We start from the raw sequence: 16,879 nt of genomic DNA, 5'->3' as shown, positions 1-16,879 counted from the left end.
ATCAGTTTTTGGGACTTCTAACTCTGAAGTCAGATGTGAAATAGATCATAAGCCTTCTGATCTTGTTTTTGAACTTGGATGAATGGAGTAATTTTTTTTTTTTTTTTTTTTTTTACTTTTCAAAATGAGAAACTTCTTAGCAATTTAAACAAAACACTGAACAGACCTTTCTCACACCCATTCCAAATATCCTTCCTGTACTAACTGCTTAAAAAAAAATAAAATCTAAAAGAAATTTGTTTGTAAAGTTGGGGGAGTTGCTTTAGTTCTATTTCTTTTTTTGTGTGTGAAGGATCCTATCTAATGCTCAAGGTCTGAGTTTTATTGTGGTTTTTTTTTTTTTTGAAAAATTGAATCAGTGTATAAGGAACTCTTGTAAATATAAGGTAACACTAGTATTACAGTTGAAAGAAGTAATTGGGGTTAGAATGTGTTCTTGCACTCAAGGCACATTTAGTTATTGACATTTACTTAGGTCATCTGATTAATATTAGCTCCATGGAGATGTGTGGATGTGTTTCTGAAAGGTACGTTTTTCACTTTCTCAAAACATAGATACAATTTTGAAAGACAATAAAATAAGTGAATTTCTGTTGTAATGATTGGTGTGTTTTTTGAGGGGGAGAAAGGGAATATTGAAGATGAAATTACAGAAAGTGATCTTGCAAATGCTTATGACTATTATTAAGTAGCAATTCAAATAAGCAATGAGGTCCTTTACTGTGTATAAGTTCTAGTATGTTGTATTTGGTTTACATGGCAAGGTTGGTTTTTTTTTTGGGGGGGGGTGGCTTCTGTGAGAAGACATCAGGAGCTGCCCCCATGTCAGAGGCAGTTTAAGCTGGTTCTGAAATGGACCCACCACTGGCCAAAGCTGAGCCAATCGGCAACTTAAGTAGTGCTTCTGTGATAACATATTTAAGAAAGGGTAAAAAAAGCTGTGCAGCGGCTGTGGGAGAGAGGGGTGAGAGAAACAGCCCTGCAGACACTAAGGTAAAGAAGGAGGGGGAGAAAGTACTCCAGGTGTCAGAGCAGAGAGTTCCCTGTAGCCTGTGGAGAAGACCATGGTGACACAGGCTGTCCCCCTACAGCCTGTGGAGGACCCCAGGCCAGAGCAGTTGGATGTGCCCTGAAGGAAGCTGCAGCCCATGGAGAACCCATGCAGGAGCAGGCTTCCTGGCAGGACCTGTGACTCCATGGGGGACACACGCTGGAGCAGTCCATTCCTGAAGGACTGCACCCTGTGGAAAGGACCCATGTTGGAGCAGTTTGTGAAGAACTGTCTCCTGTGGGTGGGACCCCATGCTGGAGCAAGGGAAGAGTGTGAAGAGGAAGGAGTGGCAGAGAGAGACAAAGCATTATGAACTGACTGCAACCCCCATTTCCCCTTGTGCTGCTTGGGGAGGGGAGGAGGTAGAAGAGTTGGGAGTGAAGAAGGGAAGGGTGGAGGGGGAAGGTGTTTTTTAGTTTTATTTCTTGCTATCCTACTCTCTTACAATTAATTGGCAATAAATTAAATGAATCTTCCCCAAGTCGAGTCTGTTTTTTGCCCATGATGGTAATTGGTGAGTGATCTCCCTGTCCTTATCTTGACCCATGGGCACCTGGTGTCCAGCTGAGGTCAACCCACCACATATGGGCATAAAACTAATTGTGTGTGAATATTTACATTGTCCTCTCAAATTTAATTTCCCCTATTAGCTTGGGTAAGAACTTACAATATGGATATACTTGCCTGGATAACTAACTTTTTTTTTTTTTTTTTTTTTACTAGTGGGTGATTTTTTTTCTATGTACTTTCCATGTTGAAAGAGTGGTCTCCTTTCCAAGAATAGAATCAATTATGCTGGATTGAAGAAACTTCCTGCTGAAGTTTATATAACTCTATACCAAAGATACATAAATTGGAAATATAAAAAAAAAGTAGTGTATGGTCTGTGAAATATTTTAATTCATTTGTACACCAGATGAATGAAGAACACTGAAACTAGTTTGTAGTCCAGAAATGTTGCAGCTGTATTGTATGTTATCTTTGACAACTTTTAGTATAACTTTTAGATAACTGTTTAGTGACAACTTAAACTATCATATAACAAGGCAAAATAAATTATTTTGAAGCATGCTAGTAATGGTGACCTTGTGAGCATGTCAGCTCTGTGGTGGTTTGCAGTATAGCAGTTTGAGCAAAGCTTGTGGAGAAGGTGGTTTTTTACAACAGGGAAAAGAGTTAGAAATGTTTTGAACGTCCTTTCATGGTTATTTCTGTCCAAAACCAGTTGAGTTGCTTTAGAAACTGGAAGGAGAGAAATTCAGTGTGTGTGTTTTGAGTGACTTCCTGCATTTTTTGTGGCTTTTTTTTCCCCTAGGTATCAGAGCATTCACTGCACTGATTAAATCATTACTCAGAGTAGTGACAAGAAATCAGATCAGGACATACAGAGGTGTCACAGTAAACAAGAAATGTTAAACATGTTGGTTTTTTTTTTTCCTCCTCCCCAGCAAGAAGTGTAATTGACTATGTTTTACATCTCTAGAAGGAGTAATGGTTTGTGGTGATGAAATAATGTTAATCAGCATTTGCTGCTATAATTCATTGCCCACTGGGCAGCGGTTAGTATAATACCTGGTAACTTGAGCAAACCTTTAAGAGGTTGTGATGTTTATATACCAGACTTTTTGACCCCCCAAAGGTGGGTGTCGCAGGGGGGGAATTTAAAAATGAGAGAGGGGTTTGGATTGCTTAAAGAATCACCTCCAATAGTATTAGCAATAGAAAAATGATTTTATAGAAATTTGTATAAAAGTGCGACTTCACAGAATTCACTGGCAAGGTTCACTCTATTACTTAGTACATGGATGAAATGCACACAGGAAAATTAAATCAGAATCAAACTAAACTTATGTATATAGGGACCAAAAACGTAATAGGGTAAAAGGAAATGTGGGAAAGGGTAAGGGAGACCCTCCCATTGAGTCACAAGGTTCAGAGAAGACCCCCTTGCTTTCTAAACTCCTGTTGGAGTCTAGGTGCGGCTGGATCGACTCCTAGTCTCAGACTTGGTCAACGGTTTATATCTAAAGGGATTATGAATATAATAGCAGCCTAAAATTCATTCACAGTTGAATAAAAATCATGACTGAAATTTAAGTATAAATTTGAAAGTATTAACTTATATCTTATAATATACTTGCTATAACTTACTATAGACTATTCAGGTTAGTACACATGTGTGCATAAAGACACTAAGAGAAATACATATAAGAGAGTAAAAGAATAAAAGAGAGAGTAAAAGAGGTATACCTGTTAAAAATTCCCCTCGAGGTCAGTGAAAATATTCATGTCAAATGCTTCGGCATTTGTCTCAACGGGAGAAGGGTCGAGCTTCAAGGAGTGAAGAGAATCAGCCCAGGTCGTGTTGGCTTTTGGCGACAGACCTCTGATTTTCGCAAACTGGACAGCTTGCGAGCTCTGAGAGGCGTCCCACTCAGAGGGAGATGCTGGTCACAGCCTGGTGTGGTCCAGGAGAGCTCAAAGGGCCTCGCTTAGTACTGCTGTTTATAGGTTTGGGAGATGATTGACTTTTGTCATCAACAAATTTCTAGAATCCCAGCTGCGCTGGAAAATTCCGAGACTGTTGGAGAATAACTCAAAACATAGATACGGGATGCTCCAAGATTGTCAGGGGAGGATTGTAATGTCTCGAAGGTTGTTATGAGAGAGAGCTGGCTATCTCTACTCCCGTCCCCCTGCCTTTGCCAGGCAGCAGGAGTCCTTGAGACACACAGCATGTCTCCCTGTCTTAGCTGTGTAAGAATTCCTGGCACAGTCAAGGGTCGCTTAACTGCCCGACTCATTACACTTATGCTAAGGCCTAGTGAGCCTTCCTGAGTTCGTAAATCAGCCTGGAGAGGGGGAAAGAAATGCACCACCACAGTGGGGTGTATGGGGTTGTCCTGGTTTCAGCTGGGACAGAGTTAATTGTCTTCCTAGTAGCTGGTATAGTGCTATGTTTTTGAGTTAGGTATGAGGAGAATGTTGATAACACACTGATGTTTTCAGTTGTTGCTAAGTAACGTTTAGTCTAAAGTCAAGGATTTTTCAGCTTCTCATGCCCAGCCAGCAAGAAAGCTGGAGGGGCACAAGAAGTTGGGAGGGGACACAGCCAGGGGCAGCTGACCCAAAGTGGCCAACGGGGTATTCCATACCAGGTGACATCACATCTAGTATAGAAACTGGGGGGAGTGGGGGGGGGGGGGGATTGCCGCTCGGGGACTAACTGGGCATTGGTCGGCGGGTGGTGAGCAATTGCATTGTGCATCACTTGTATATTCCAATCCTTTTATTATTACTGTTGTCATTTTATTAGTGTTATCATTATCATTATTAGTTTCTTCTTTTCTGTTCTATTAAACTGTTCTTATCTCAACCCATGAGTTTTACTTTTTTTTTCCTGATTCTCTCCCCCATCCCACTGGGTAGGGGGGAAGTGAGTGAGCAGCTGTGTGGTGTTTAGTTGCTGGCTGGGGTTAAACCACAACAGGGGTTGTGGTGGGTTATCCTTGGCTAGCTGCCAGAGACCCACCCAGATGCTCACACACTCCCCTTCCTCAACAGGATGAGGGAGAAAATAGGATGAAAAAGCTCCTGGGTCAAGACAGACAGGGAGATCACTTACCAATTAGTCACAGGCAAAATAGACTTGACTTGGGGAAAATTAATTTAACTGATTGCCAATTGGGGGGACAAAAAGAAAATAACACCTTTTCCTCCACCCCTTCCCTAGGCTCAAGTTCACTCCTGACTGATCTACTCCTTGCTTGCCCCCCAGAAGCACAGGGCAATAGGGGTTGCTGTCATAGAACTGTAGAATGATTCAAAGCCCTGTTGAACCTGACCTTGAACAGTTCCAGCAGTGGTGCATCCACAACTTCTTTGGGCAGCCTGTTCCAGTGTCTCACCCTCCTCGTTGTAAAGAATTTCTTCCTTATTTCCAATCTAAATCTACCTTCTTTCAGTTTTAAACTGTTACCCCTTGTCCTGTTGCTACAGGCCCTGGTAAAAAGTCTCTCTCCATACTTCTTTCAAACTGATTTTTCCTTGTATTGTAACAGGGTCAGCTGTCCCACCTGTCCCCCCCCTCCCAGCTGCTTGTGCATTCCCACAGCCTACTCACTGGTGGGGCAGCATGAGAAAGAGGAGGCCTTGATGCTGTGTAAGCACTGTTCAGCAGTAGCTAATACGTGTGTGTGTTATCAACACTGTTTTGGTCACAAATCCAAAACATATCACCATGTGCTACTATGAAGATAATTAACTCTATCCCAGCCAAAACCAGTACACTTTTCCATTCTAGTATCAGTACATATCACTTCATTCACTGAAGGTCTAGAGTACTGGGGTGGGGGGGGGAAGGTGGAAAAAACTTTCTTCTCTCTTCTGGAGATAGTGTAAAAATGGTAGTGAATTTTGGGAGAGAAATGCTTTTATAATAACAGACAAGTAGAGTTTATTGAGGAAACCCTTATTCCATTCATTTCTGGCACTGAAAGCTTCTCCCGCATTTCTGCAATACAGTCTAGTTGCCAAAAGTGCTAGCCTAAAATGTTAGCAGACTGCATTCATGGTTGTGTTTGTTTCTGGATACCACTATAGTAAAGCCAGTGTATCTTTAAAATCCGAAATGTCTTTTCTATTGCCTTGGTTTTGTACTGTATGGTTTTCATATTTGTTTCATGGACTGTCTTCTGTGCAAGATTTTAATGGTTTTAGCTTCCTGAAAGTGTGTAAGGAAGTAAGTTTTTAGATTTGTTGCCAAACTCCGGAATAAAACTCCTTAACAGCAATGAGAAGTTAAGAAGCAGGCACTCCTTTATTGCAGCGCTGGGCACACGGGGGATCACTCCACCTATTGTGTGCACCTGTCTAGTCTAACTGTGCAGGTTAAATACACACCTGTTATACATATTCACTAAATTTCTGGAAAATGTTATACATAATCATTAGTTTTCCGATAAATCATTAGCATATGTAAATGTCTCTTCATGCAGGCGCAGTGAAGGTCTCTGGTGGTCTTCAGAAGCCCTCTGGTGGTCTTCCATAGTCTTCCTCACTTGTCCGCTTCTTGACCTCTCTTAGGTGATTCTGCGCAGTACGATTCTCACCATCATCTATATTAGTTTACATAAAAATGCATACTATGTCTATTCTTAAATGTAACCTTTTAATAATTGGTCCTTCAGTCACACCATCTTATTAATATTCTTACGTTAAAACAATCATTGGTTAATCTCACTTAACTCTACTGATTAGAATCCTCGATAATTAGATCGAGGTGGGAAGGGTAAGGGGTTTCCAAGCAGCAAACTGGTGTCCATAGCGGTTTCCTTAGTTTCCTAAAACAAAACACTACAAACCAACAAATCTTTGTCAAAGTTTCTGTGGTTAACTGATTTTAGACAATACTTGAATTCTTATGGTTACACATAGTACATTTTTGTCCTGGTTTCAGCTGGGATAGAGTTAACTGTCTTTCTAGTAGCTGGTACAGTGCTATGTTTTGAGTTCAGTATGCGAAGAATGTGGATAACACTGATGTTTTCAGTTGTTGCTCAGTAGTGTTTAGACTGAAGTCAAGGATTTTTCAGCTTCTCATGCCCAGCCAGCGAGAAAGCTGGAGGGGCACAAGAAGTTGGCACAGGACAGAGCCAGGGCACCTGACCCAAACTGGCCAATGGGGTATTCCATACCATGGGACGCCTCATCTAGTATAGGAACTGGGAAGTGGGGGCGGGGAATCGCCGCTCGGGGGACTGGCTGGGTGTTGGTCGGCGGGTGGTGAGCAATTGCACTGCGCATCATTTGTACATTCCAATCCTTTCATTATTACTGTTGTCATTTTATTAGTGTTATCATTATCATTATTAGTTTCTTCTTTTCTGTCCTATTAAACCGTTCTTATCTCAACCCACGGGTTTTGCTTCTTTTCCCGATTTTCTCCCCCATCCCACTGGGTGGGGGGGAGTGAGTAAGCGGCTGCGTGGTGTTTAGTTGCTGGCTGGGGTTAAACCACAACAGTCCTTTTTGGCGCCCAACGTGGGGCACGAAGGGTTGAGATAACGACAAACCTGACCAGAGCTTGTTAAAACAAATTTGTTATAAGTATTTATTATATCGGTCTAATAGTCGCTGGTCATTATGTTGATTTATGTGTTCTTAGAGTTGTTGCTCTGGTTTTTAAAGTTCTTTTATGTATCACCTCGCTTGCTGTATGTAGTCCCTCTTCTGCTGCTTATCATCCGTGGGAGGTGGATTAAGGTTTTTGCTTTGATGTATTGTATAACACTGGTTTATGGTATGATAAAGTCGTCGGCTGTGGGATTAATCTGGTACTTGCACTCAGCATTGTCACCTTTATACTTCGGGAGCCATCTGTGGGAAACTATTAATAATTACACCATTTACCTTTCCTCCTTGGAAAACCAGTCTATGGGTGGCATACCTTTCTTCCCCTCTCCTTTCTCCTTCAGTCCAGTTACAATGGTGTTTGAGAATTTTGAAAAAATTGAATACTCTTGGGATGTTGGGACCAGCACGGTCCTAGCCCTACTGCTAGGAATTAGCATGGTTCTGAATGTGGTTCAGCTCTCTTTTAAGGTTAAACAACTATTTAAGAAAATCACCCAGAGATCTGCCCCAAGGCTGGATAATTATGAGTGGCAGGGTGTGTGGGGTAGTATGGGCAAGTACCTAGAAAAGTGGGCACCTCCAATGTTTTGGAAATTCACCCCTGAACAAATGCAGAATCCAGAAGAACTAGTAAAATATTTGGAAAAGGTATGCTGTCACCCCGGCAGCTCCAGAGAGATACAAATTACTGCAACGTGCTGGGGCCTGGCCCATGCCTATCGAGCCCTGTTTGACACCACTCAGTACCCTCAAGGGGAAGAGAAGGTCTCTGGACCTAACAACAAAACGATGAGCACTGCAGTCACTCAAACCTCGGCAACGGGTGCTGCGGCCCCTCCAGCCCCGGCGACGAGCACTGTGGCTACCCAAACCGCAGCGACAGGCACTGCAGCCCCTCCAGCCTCGGCAATGAGCACGGCAGCTACCCAAACCTTGGCAACAGACACTGCGGTTATCCAAGACCCGGCGAGCGGTACTGCAACTGAACCAGCGGACCAACCTGCACCAGTATCAGTTGCCCCCGTACAGAAAAAGAAATATACGAAAAAATCAGTTTGCTTAGCGAAGGATGAAGGCGAACCAGGGTCATCACGGGAACAGGAGGAAGAGGCAGAACCAGAGGTAATCACCCAAACCCTATCCTTGAGTGAGCTGCAGGATATGCGAAAAGATTTTGGCCGCTGTATAGGTGAGCATATTATCACCTGGCTCCTCCGATGCTGGGACAATGGGGCTAATAGCTTGGAATTAGAAGGTAGGGAAGCCAAGCAGCTGGGATCGCTTTCCAGGGAAGGTGGCATTGACAAGGCAATTGGAAGAGGGACACAAGCCATCAGCCTCTGGAGGCGACTCCTGTCAAGTGTGAAGGAAAGGTACCCCTTTAAGGAAGATGTTATATGTCAATCAAGCAAGTGGACAACCATGGAAAGAGGTATCCAATATCTGAGGGAATTAGCTGTGCTAGAGACAATTCATCATGATCCAGACAACCCACAATTACCCAAAGATCCAGACGAAGTCCAATGCACACGACCAATGTGGCAGAAGTTTGTACGGAGCGCACCATTGTCCTATGCCAACTCACTGGCGATAATGACCTGGAAAGACGAAGAGGCACCGACAGTGGATGAAATGGCTCGCCAACTCCGTCAATACGAAGAAAATCTCTCCTCCTCCCTACAAGCCTGCATTTCGGCTGTGGAGAAGCTGTCCGAGGATTTCCAGCAATTCAAAGAGGAGATGTCCTGTTGCCCACCTGTAAGGACCAATGTCTCAGCTATTAGGAGTGAGCGCTCCTCTGCCCAAGAGAGAGAATATAGAAGGTACACACCGCGAGGTGCCCTGTGGTTTTACTTATGTGATCATGGAGAGGACATGAGGAAATGGGATGGAAAACCTACCTCAGTCCTAAATGCACGGGTACGTGAACTGCGAGGAAAAACCACCACAAAAGGGGATTCTACCAGGGAAAATGCCGCTCCAGTTTCCAAACAGAGTAGAAGGGCTGATCTTATTTCTGATCCTCTTGAAGGGACTTCTGAGCCAATTTTACGAGAAGTGAATACTGGATACTCTGACCAGAATTAGAGGGGCCCTGCCTCCAGCCAGGTGGAGGAAAGGGATAACCGGGTCTATTGGACTGTGTGGATTCGATGGCCTGGCACGTTAGACCCACAGGAGTATAAGGCTCTAGTAGACACCGGCGCACAGTGTACTCTAATGCCATCAAGTTATAAAGGGGCAGAACCCATCTGTATTTCTGGTGTGACAGGGGGATCCCAAGAGTTAAACTGTATTGGAAGCTGAAGTAAGCCTAACTGGGAATGAGTGGCATAAACACCCCATTGTGACTGGTCCAGAGGCTCCGTGCATCCTTGGCATAGACTGTCTCAGGAGGAGGTATTTTAAGGACCCAAAGGGATATCGATGGGCTTTTGGTATAGCTGCCTTGGAGATGGAGGAAATTGAACAGCTGTCTACCCTGCCTGGTCTCTCTCAAGACCCTTCGATTGTGGGGTTGCTGAGGGTTGAAGAACAACAAGTGCCAATTGCTACCACGACGGTGCACCGGCGCCAATATCGCACCAACCGAGACTCCCTGATTCCCATCCACAAGTTGATTCGCCAACTGGAGATCCAAGGAGTGATCAGCAAAACTCACTCACCCTTTAATAGTCCCATATGGCCAGTGCGAAAGTCTAATGGGGAGTGGAGACTAACAGTTGACTATCGCGGCCTGAATGAAGTTACGCCACCGCTGAGTGCTGCCGTTCCAGATATGCTAGAACTTCAATACGAACTAGAGTCAAAGGCAGCCAAGTGGTATGCTACAATTGACATTGCTAATGCGTTTTTCTCAATCCCTTTGGCAGCAGAGTGTCGTCCACAATTTGCCTTTACTTGGAGGGCTGTCCAGTACACTTGGAATCGATTGCCCCAGGGGTGGAAACACAGCCCCAGCATTTGCCATGGACTAATCCAGACTGCACTGGAAAAAGGTCAAGCTCCAGAACACCTGCAATACATTGATGACATCATCGTATGGGGCAACACAGCAGAAGTCTTTGAGAAAGGGAAGAAAATAATCCAAATCCTTTTGAAGGCTGGTTTTGCCATAAAAGAAAGTAAGGTCAAGGGACCTGCACGGGAGTTCCAGTTTTTAGGAATAAAATGGCAAGACGGGCGTCGTCAGATCCCTATGGATGTGATCAACAAAATAGCAGCAATGTCTCCACCGACTAATAAAAAGGAAACACAGGCCTTCTTAGGTGTCGTGGGGTTTTGGAGAATGCATATTCCAAATTACAGTCTGATTGTAAGCCCTCTCTATCAAGTGACCCGAAAGAAGAATGATTTTCAATGGGGCCCTGAGCAACAACAAGCCTTTGAACAAATTAAATGGGAGATTGTTCACGCAGTAGCCCTTGGACCAGTCCGGACAGGACAAGATGTTAAAAATGTGCTCTATACTGCAGCCGGGGAGAATGGCCCTACCTGGAGTCTCTGGCAGAAAGCACCTGGGGAGACCCGAGGCCGACCCCTGGGGTTTTGGAGTCGAGGATATCGGGGATCCGAAGCTCGCTATACTCCAACTGAAAAAGAGGTATTGGCAGCATATTAAGGAGTTCAAGCTGCCTCAGAAGTGGTTGGTACTGAAACACAGCTCCTCTTAGCACCCCGACTGCCAGTGCTGGGCTGGATGTTCAAAGGGAGGGTCTCCTCTACACATCATGCAACTGATGCCACGTGGAGTAAGTGGATTGCACTGATCACACAACGGGCTCGCATAGGAAACCCCAGTCGCCCAGGAGTTTTGGAAGTGATCACGGACTGGCCAGAAGGCAAAGATTTTGGAATGTCGCCAGAGGAGGAGGTGACACGTGCTGAAGAGGCCCCGCTGTGTAATAAACTGCCAGACAATGAGAGGCAATATGCCCTGTTCACTGATGGGTCCTGTCGCATCGTGGGAAAGCATCGGAGGTGGAAAGCTGCCGTATGGAGTCCTACACGACAAGTTGCAGAAACTGCTGAAGGAGAAGGTGAATCGAGTCAGTTTGCAGAGGTGAAAGCCATCCAGCTAGCATTAGACATTGCTGAAAGAGAGAAGTGGCCAGTGCTCTATCTCTATACTGACTCATGGATGGTGGCAAATGCCCTGTGGGGGTGGCTACAGCAATGGAAGCAGAGCAACTGGCAGCGCAGAGGTAAACCCATTTGGGCTGCCGCACTGTGGCAAGATATTGCGTCCCGGCTAGAGAATCTGGTTGTAAAAGTACGTCATGTAGATGCTCACATACCCAAGAGTCAGGCCACTGAAGAACATCAAAACAACCAGCAGGTGGATCAAGCTGCCAAGATTGAAGTGGCTCAGGTGGACCTGGACTGGCAACATAAGGGTGAGCTATTTATGGCTCAGTGGGCCTATGATACCTCAGGCCACCAGGGAAGAGATGCAACATATAGATGGGCTCTTGATCGAGGGGTGGACTTGACCATGGACACTATTGCACAGGTTATCCATGAATGTGAAACATGTGCTGCAATTAAGCAAGCCAAGAGGTTAAAGCCCCTGTGGTATGGAGGGCGATGGCTGAAATATAAATATGGGGAAGCCTGGCAGATTGACTATATCACACTCCCACAAGCTTGCCAAGGCAAGTGCTATGTGCTTACAATGGTGGAAGCAACCACTGGATGGCTGGAAACATATCCTGTGTGCCATGCCACCGCCCGGAACACTATCCTGGGCCTTGAAAAGCAAGTCTTGTGGCAACATGGCACCCCAGAAAGAATTGAGTCAGACAACGGGACTCATTTCCAAAACAACCTCATAGACACCTGGGCCAGAGAGCATGGCATTGAGTGGGTGTATCATATCCGCTATCATGCACCAGCCTCTGGGAAAATTGAGCGATATAATGGATTGTTAAAGACCACATTGAGAGCAATGGGGGGTGGAACTTTCAAACATTGGGATACACATTTAGCAAAAGCCACCTGGTTAGTCAACACCAGAGGATCTGCCAATCGGGGTGGCCCTGTCCACTCAGAACTTTTACGTACTGTAGAAGGGGATAAAGTCCCTGTAGTGCACATAAAAAATATGTTAGGGAAGACAGTCTGGGTTACTCCTGCCTCAGGCAAAGGTAAACCCATTCGTGGGATTGCTTTTGCTCAAGGGCCTGGGTGCACTTGGTGGGTGATGCAAAAAGATGGGGAAGTCTGATGTGTGCCTCAAGGGGATTTAATTTTAGGTGAGAATAGCCAGAATTAAACTGTATATTAGTTGCTATATAACCCTGCTACTGCATGTTATCCTTACTATAATTGTTGTATGCTATATCCATAGTACTATAGTAAGAATCACTTAGATCAAGCAAGAAAAGAACTGTGATAAAACTGAGCAAAGCGCAGTAGTGATGGAACCAGAACTGACTCCAGCATGCAACAATCCAACAGTGCACACCATCCTCCTGCTGCGCCAAATGTCACCTGCTTGTCACAGCGCACTGAAGCCCAATTCTGCTCTACCGACTGAAAGGACTTTGCACCATCCCTCCTGCCCAGAAAGACTGGTATGACAGATGGAGCCCAGAGTCAGAAACTAAATGAACTCAATGAACATTTTATGAACATGACCCATGAACTAAAGGAATGATATCTCTGTGTGTGTATACATATATATATATATATCATTGTTCATATGTCTTAAAGGGATGGAAAGGTGATGATGATTGATCAGGATGTAACTAAAGGTATGGGAACTGTGCATGACGTCAATGGTATAGAATAAGGGGTGGATACTGTCCTGGTTTCAGCTGGGATAGACTTAGTTGTCTTCCTAGTAGCTGGTGCAGTGCTATGTTTTGAGTTCAGTATGCGAAGAATGTTGATAACACTGATGTCTTCAGTTGTTGCTCAGTAGTGTTTAGACTAAAGTCAAGGATTTTTCAGCTTCTCATGCCCAGCCAGCGAGAAAGCTGGAGGGGCACAAGAAGTTGGGAGGGGACACAGCCAGGGCACCTGACCCAAACTGGCCAACGGGGTATTCCATACCATGGGACGCCTCATCTAGTATAGGAACTGGGAAGTGGGGGTGGGGAATCGCCGCTCGGGGGACTGGCTGGGTGTCGGTCGGCGGGTGGTGAGCAATTGCACTGCGCATCATTTGTACATTCCAATCCTTTCATTATTACTGTTGTCATTTTATTAGTGTTATCATTATCATTATTAGTTTCTTCTTTTCTGTCCTATTAAACCGTTCTTATCTCAACCCACGGGTTTTGCTTCTTTTCCCGATTTTCTCCCCCATCCCACTGGGTGGGGGGGGAGTGAGTGAGTGGCTGCGTGGTGTTTAGTTGCTGGCTGGGGTTAAACCACGACAATTTTCTAAAGTTCCTAAGTTCCTATGACTACATTTCAAACTTAACACTCCCATACCTATGTTTCACAATTTTCTACTTCTTAATCAAACCAAACTCTTTTATATAATTAGATTTTAATTTCTTTATCTAAATATTTTCAACATTCCCCCCTTTGAAAGTTTTGAAAATCATTTCAATACTTTCACTATCATTTTACTAATTATTCACTATAAGGTGGAGGAAACTCTGGGATTGATTGTCCATTTTGTTGTCTTGCAACAGCTTGGATGATCATGCGATTAAAAGAAGTTTTACGAGTAATTTGCTTTTTCAGAAAATAATAAATCAAAATGATCATTAAAGAGATTATCATCAAAGTTAATACTGTACTAATCAATGATTTAATCCAAGAACTTAGTTTCCACCCTAATCCCTTAAAGATCTTGTCTATCCAACTCTCTTGCATATCTTGTTGCAACTCTTGTGTGTCTTTCTCAATTTTTCCCAATAATTCCAAATCATGTTCTACATCCTGAGTTACATTTGGAACGTGTATACAACAATGGTCCATTCTGTCTTTTAAATATCCACACACTCCGTGTTCTTTGAGTAAAAGCATATCTAAAGCCATTCTATTTTGCAGAGTCATTTTGGAAGTGGCCTGTAATTGTATATTTAGATCTCTAAATCCTTTTCTGGTCACATTGGCCAGTTTCTCTACCTGTCCTGTTAGTTGGTACAGCCATTCTCCATTCCTGTATATTGCCAAAGGGGTTAGTAGAGATTCTAAGGCCCAACTAATTCTAACTCCAGTGGAGGCTTCATTCCATTCATCATCTATTTCTGACCTTTTTGCCCATTCCAATTTCAAATTTTCTAACGATCCTTTAAAAGGAGACTTTTTCCAAATTGGGCATAATGTTGGCATTCCCAAAGTGATTTGTTTTACCTTCCCATCAAGAGGCAGATGGGTTGTCCAGGTTCCGTCACTCATTGCCCAAACTAAGTGTCCTGGACTCTGAATGGTAGTTTTTCTGCAACTAAATATTGTTCCTCTTTTAGGTTTAAAGGTTTCAGTCAATTGGAGATCATTTTTAAGTCCTCTACACAAGCAGCCATACTTCACGGCTGCTGCTAAAGGGGGGAATTCTTTGTATTGCCATGTCTTTAGTACTGCAATTGTATATTTTCCCACATTTCCACCAAGATACTAAATTTTCCTTTTCTTGTAATGTACTCCCTTTGTCATTTACTGATGGCCAAGCTGTAAAAATGGTTCCATCCCAAGTAAAACACCAAGGAGCTTTGGCCATATATTGGAATTGAGACAGTATAGTCATAGACCACACTGAATCCCAACTAATTGTCCTTTCTGGTATTGTCTGATTAGCCTTATCACATTTCCATTCCATGATCATTTGAGTTGTATTTTTCTTAACTTGTTCATCATAAGTACAATATCCTACATTATGAAATCTCCCAACTTTAATAAAAACCGAATTTAATAATTTTTCACAATCTGCCCTGCTCCCTGGAGACTTCCATTGCTTCTTAATAGTTGTCACTTGTTCTTGCCATCCAACTACTGGCCTTTGTTCACAGTGGGTAGTCACATTTCTATGTTCTAAATTAGTCAAATTCATTGTCAAAATTCCCCATGGAACGGATTCACCAACTGCCCTTGGTATTGGTAAACAGGCAGTAATTTGTGTCACATTCTGGAAATTAGCAAATCCCTTAATCAATCCTACCATCAAATTTTCTTCCTGAATTTTCTTTGGGAGGTAAATTAATTATTCAGCTTGTCTCTTATTTCTTGTCTTTTTCTTCAGCTCAGTTTGTCCTGGTAGATACTCGCCTTTTCCCTTATCTCTCATCCAACTAATTTCTAATTTGTCAGGATCAAGTTCTGGAATCTGAGTAAAATTACATCCCAATCCCAAAGTACCTCCGTAGTTCACTGTTACTTGTTGTTTAGCCACAATCTCAGACCAGACTCCCACCAATATTATTTTCCAAATCAAAAACCATTTCCCCCAGATTCCAAAATGATATGGAAGATTAGACATGCTTCAAAGTCAGTTTTAAGGTTCTAGGGTCTCTATATACAACTTTCCAAGATGATGGAGCTTTCTTCACCCGAGTATAATGGATCCATGCATCTGATTCAGCAATCTTGACAGCAGTGAAAGTAGTCAACAATATTTGAAAGGGTCCTTTCCAATGTTCCTGAAGAGGTTCAGAAGTCCATGTCTTCACATAGACATAATCACCTGGTTGGAAATCATGTACTGGATTTTCCAAAGACAGAAGCCTGTTCCAAACAACTGCACTCCGAAGCGCAGTTAAAGTTTTTCCTAAAGAAAGCAGACAGTTATATACATCTTGTTTTCCTTTTAAATGTATGCTCAAGTTTGGTTCAGGAGATTCATAAGGTTTTCCATATAATAACTCATAAGGACTAATTAATGTCCCACTCTTTGGTTGGACCTGAATTCGTAAAAGGGCCAGTGGGAGTGCCTGAGGCCATTTTAAATTAGTTTCCTGACATATTTTACTAACTTGCCTTTTCAGTGTTTGATTCATTCTTTCTACCCTTCCACTAGATTGTGGCCTCCAAGGTGTATGCAAGTCCCATGTAATTCCCAAAATTCTACTAACACCCTGGACCACTTCTGCAACAAAATGGGAACCTCTATCAGAAGAGATTCCAATAGGTACTCCAACTCTCAGGATAATTTCTTGTAGTAGCCATTTAATGACCTCCTTTGCTTGATTGGTCCGACAGGGAAAGGCTTCCGGCCATCCTGTAAAAGTATCAACCCCTACCAGAATGTATCGATACCCATTTTGTCGAGGTAACTCTGAAAAATCTATTTGCCAATAATCCCCTGGTTCCATTCCTGATTTCAATATTCCCATTTGGACCTTTTTCTTTACTACTGGATTGTTTTTCAAACATATTTCACATTTAGCAATTGTCATTTTAGCTATTTCTAGCATTTTCACTGATACTACTTGCCTTCTCAAAAGAGTTACTAATGCTTCTGCTCCCCAATGACATTCCTTATGTTTTGTCTGTACTATTTCCCTCATTACAAATGGTGGGACTACTACTTGACCTTTTGATGTCACCCACCATCCTTCCAGATTTTTCCTTGCATTTAATAATCTCCCCAATTTCTCATCTTCCTCTGAATATTTAGGTTTTTCCTTTGGTAATGCAATAGTTTTTGTAGGAATTAATGCCATTTGTAAGGCATTCCTTTTGGCTGCTTCCCTAGCTGATTTATCTGCTAATCTGTTCCCTACAATCTCTTTTGTATTC

The 16,879-nt window shown here is 43.1% G+C and overlaps 1 protein-coding gene across 2 annotated transcripts in view; it reads left to right on the top strand.

Annotated features, from left to right (window-relative positions):
- The window catches only part of LOC128136122 (CDC42 small effector protein 2-like), a 148,432-nt gene that overhangs the window by 1,853 nt on the left and 129,700 nt on the right, over positions 1 to 16,879 (top strand). The window lies entirely within an intron of this gene.

Source organism: Harpia harpyja, chromosome W (assembly GCF_026419915.1).
Source record: "Harpia harpyja isolate bHarHar1 chromosome W, bHarHar1 primary haplotype, whole genome shotgun sequence".
Lineage (NCBI taxonomy): Eukaryota > Metazoa > Chordata > Aves > Accipitriformes > Accipitridae > Harpia > Harpia harpyja.
This window is presented reverse-complemented; position numbering and strand designations above follow the sequence as displayed.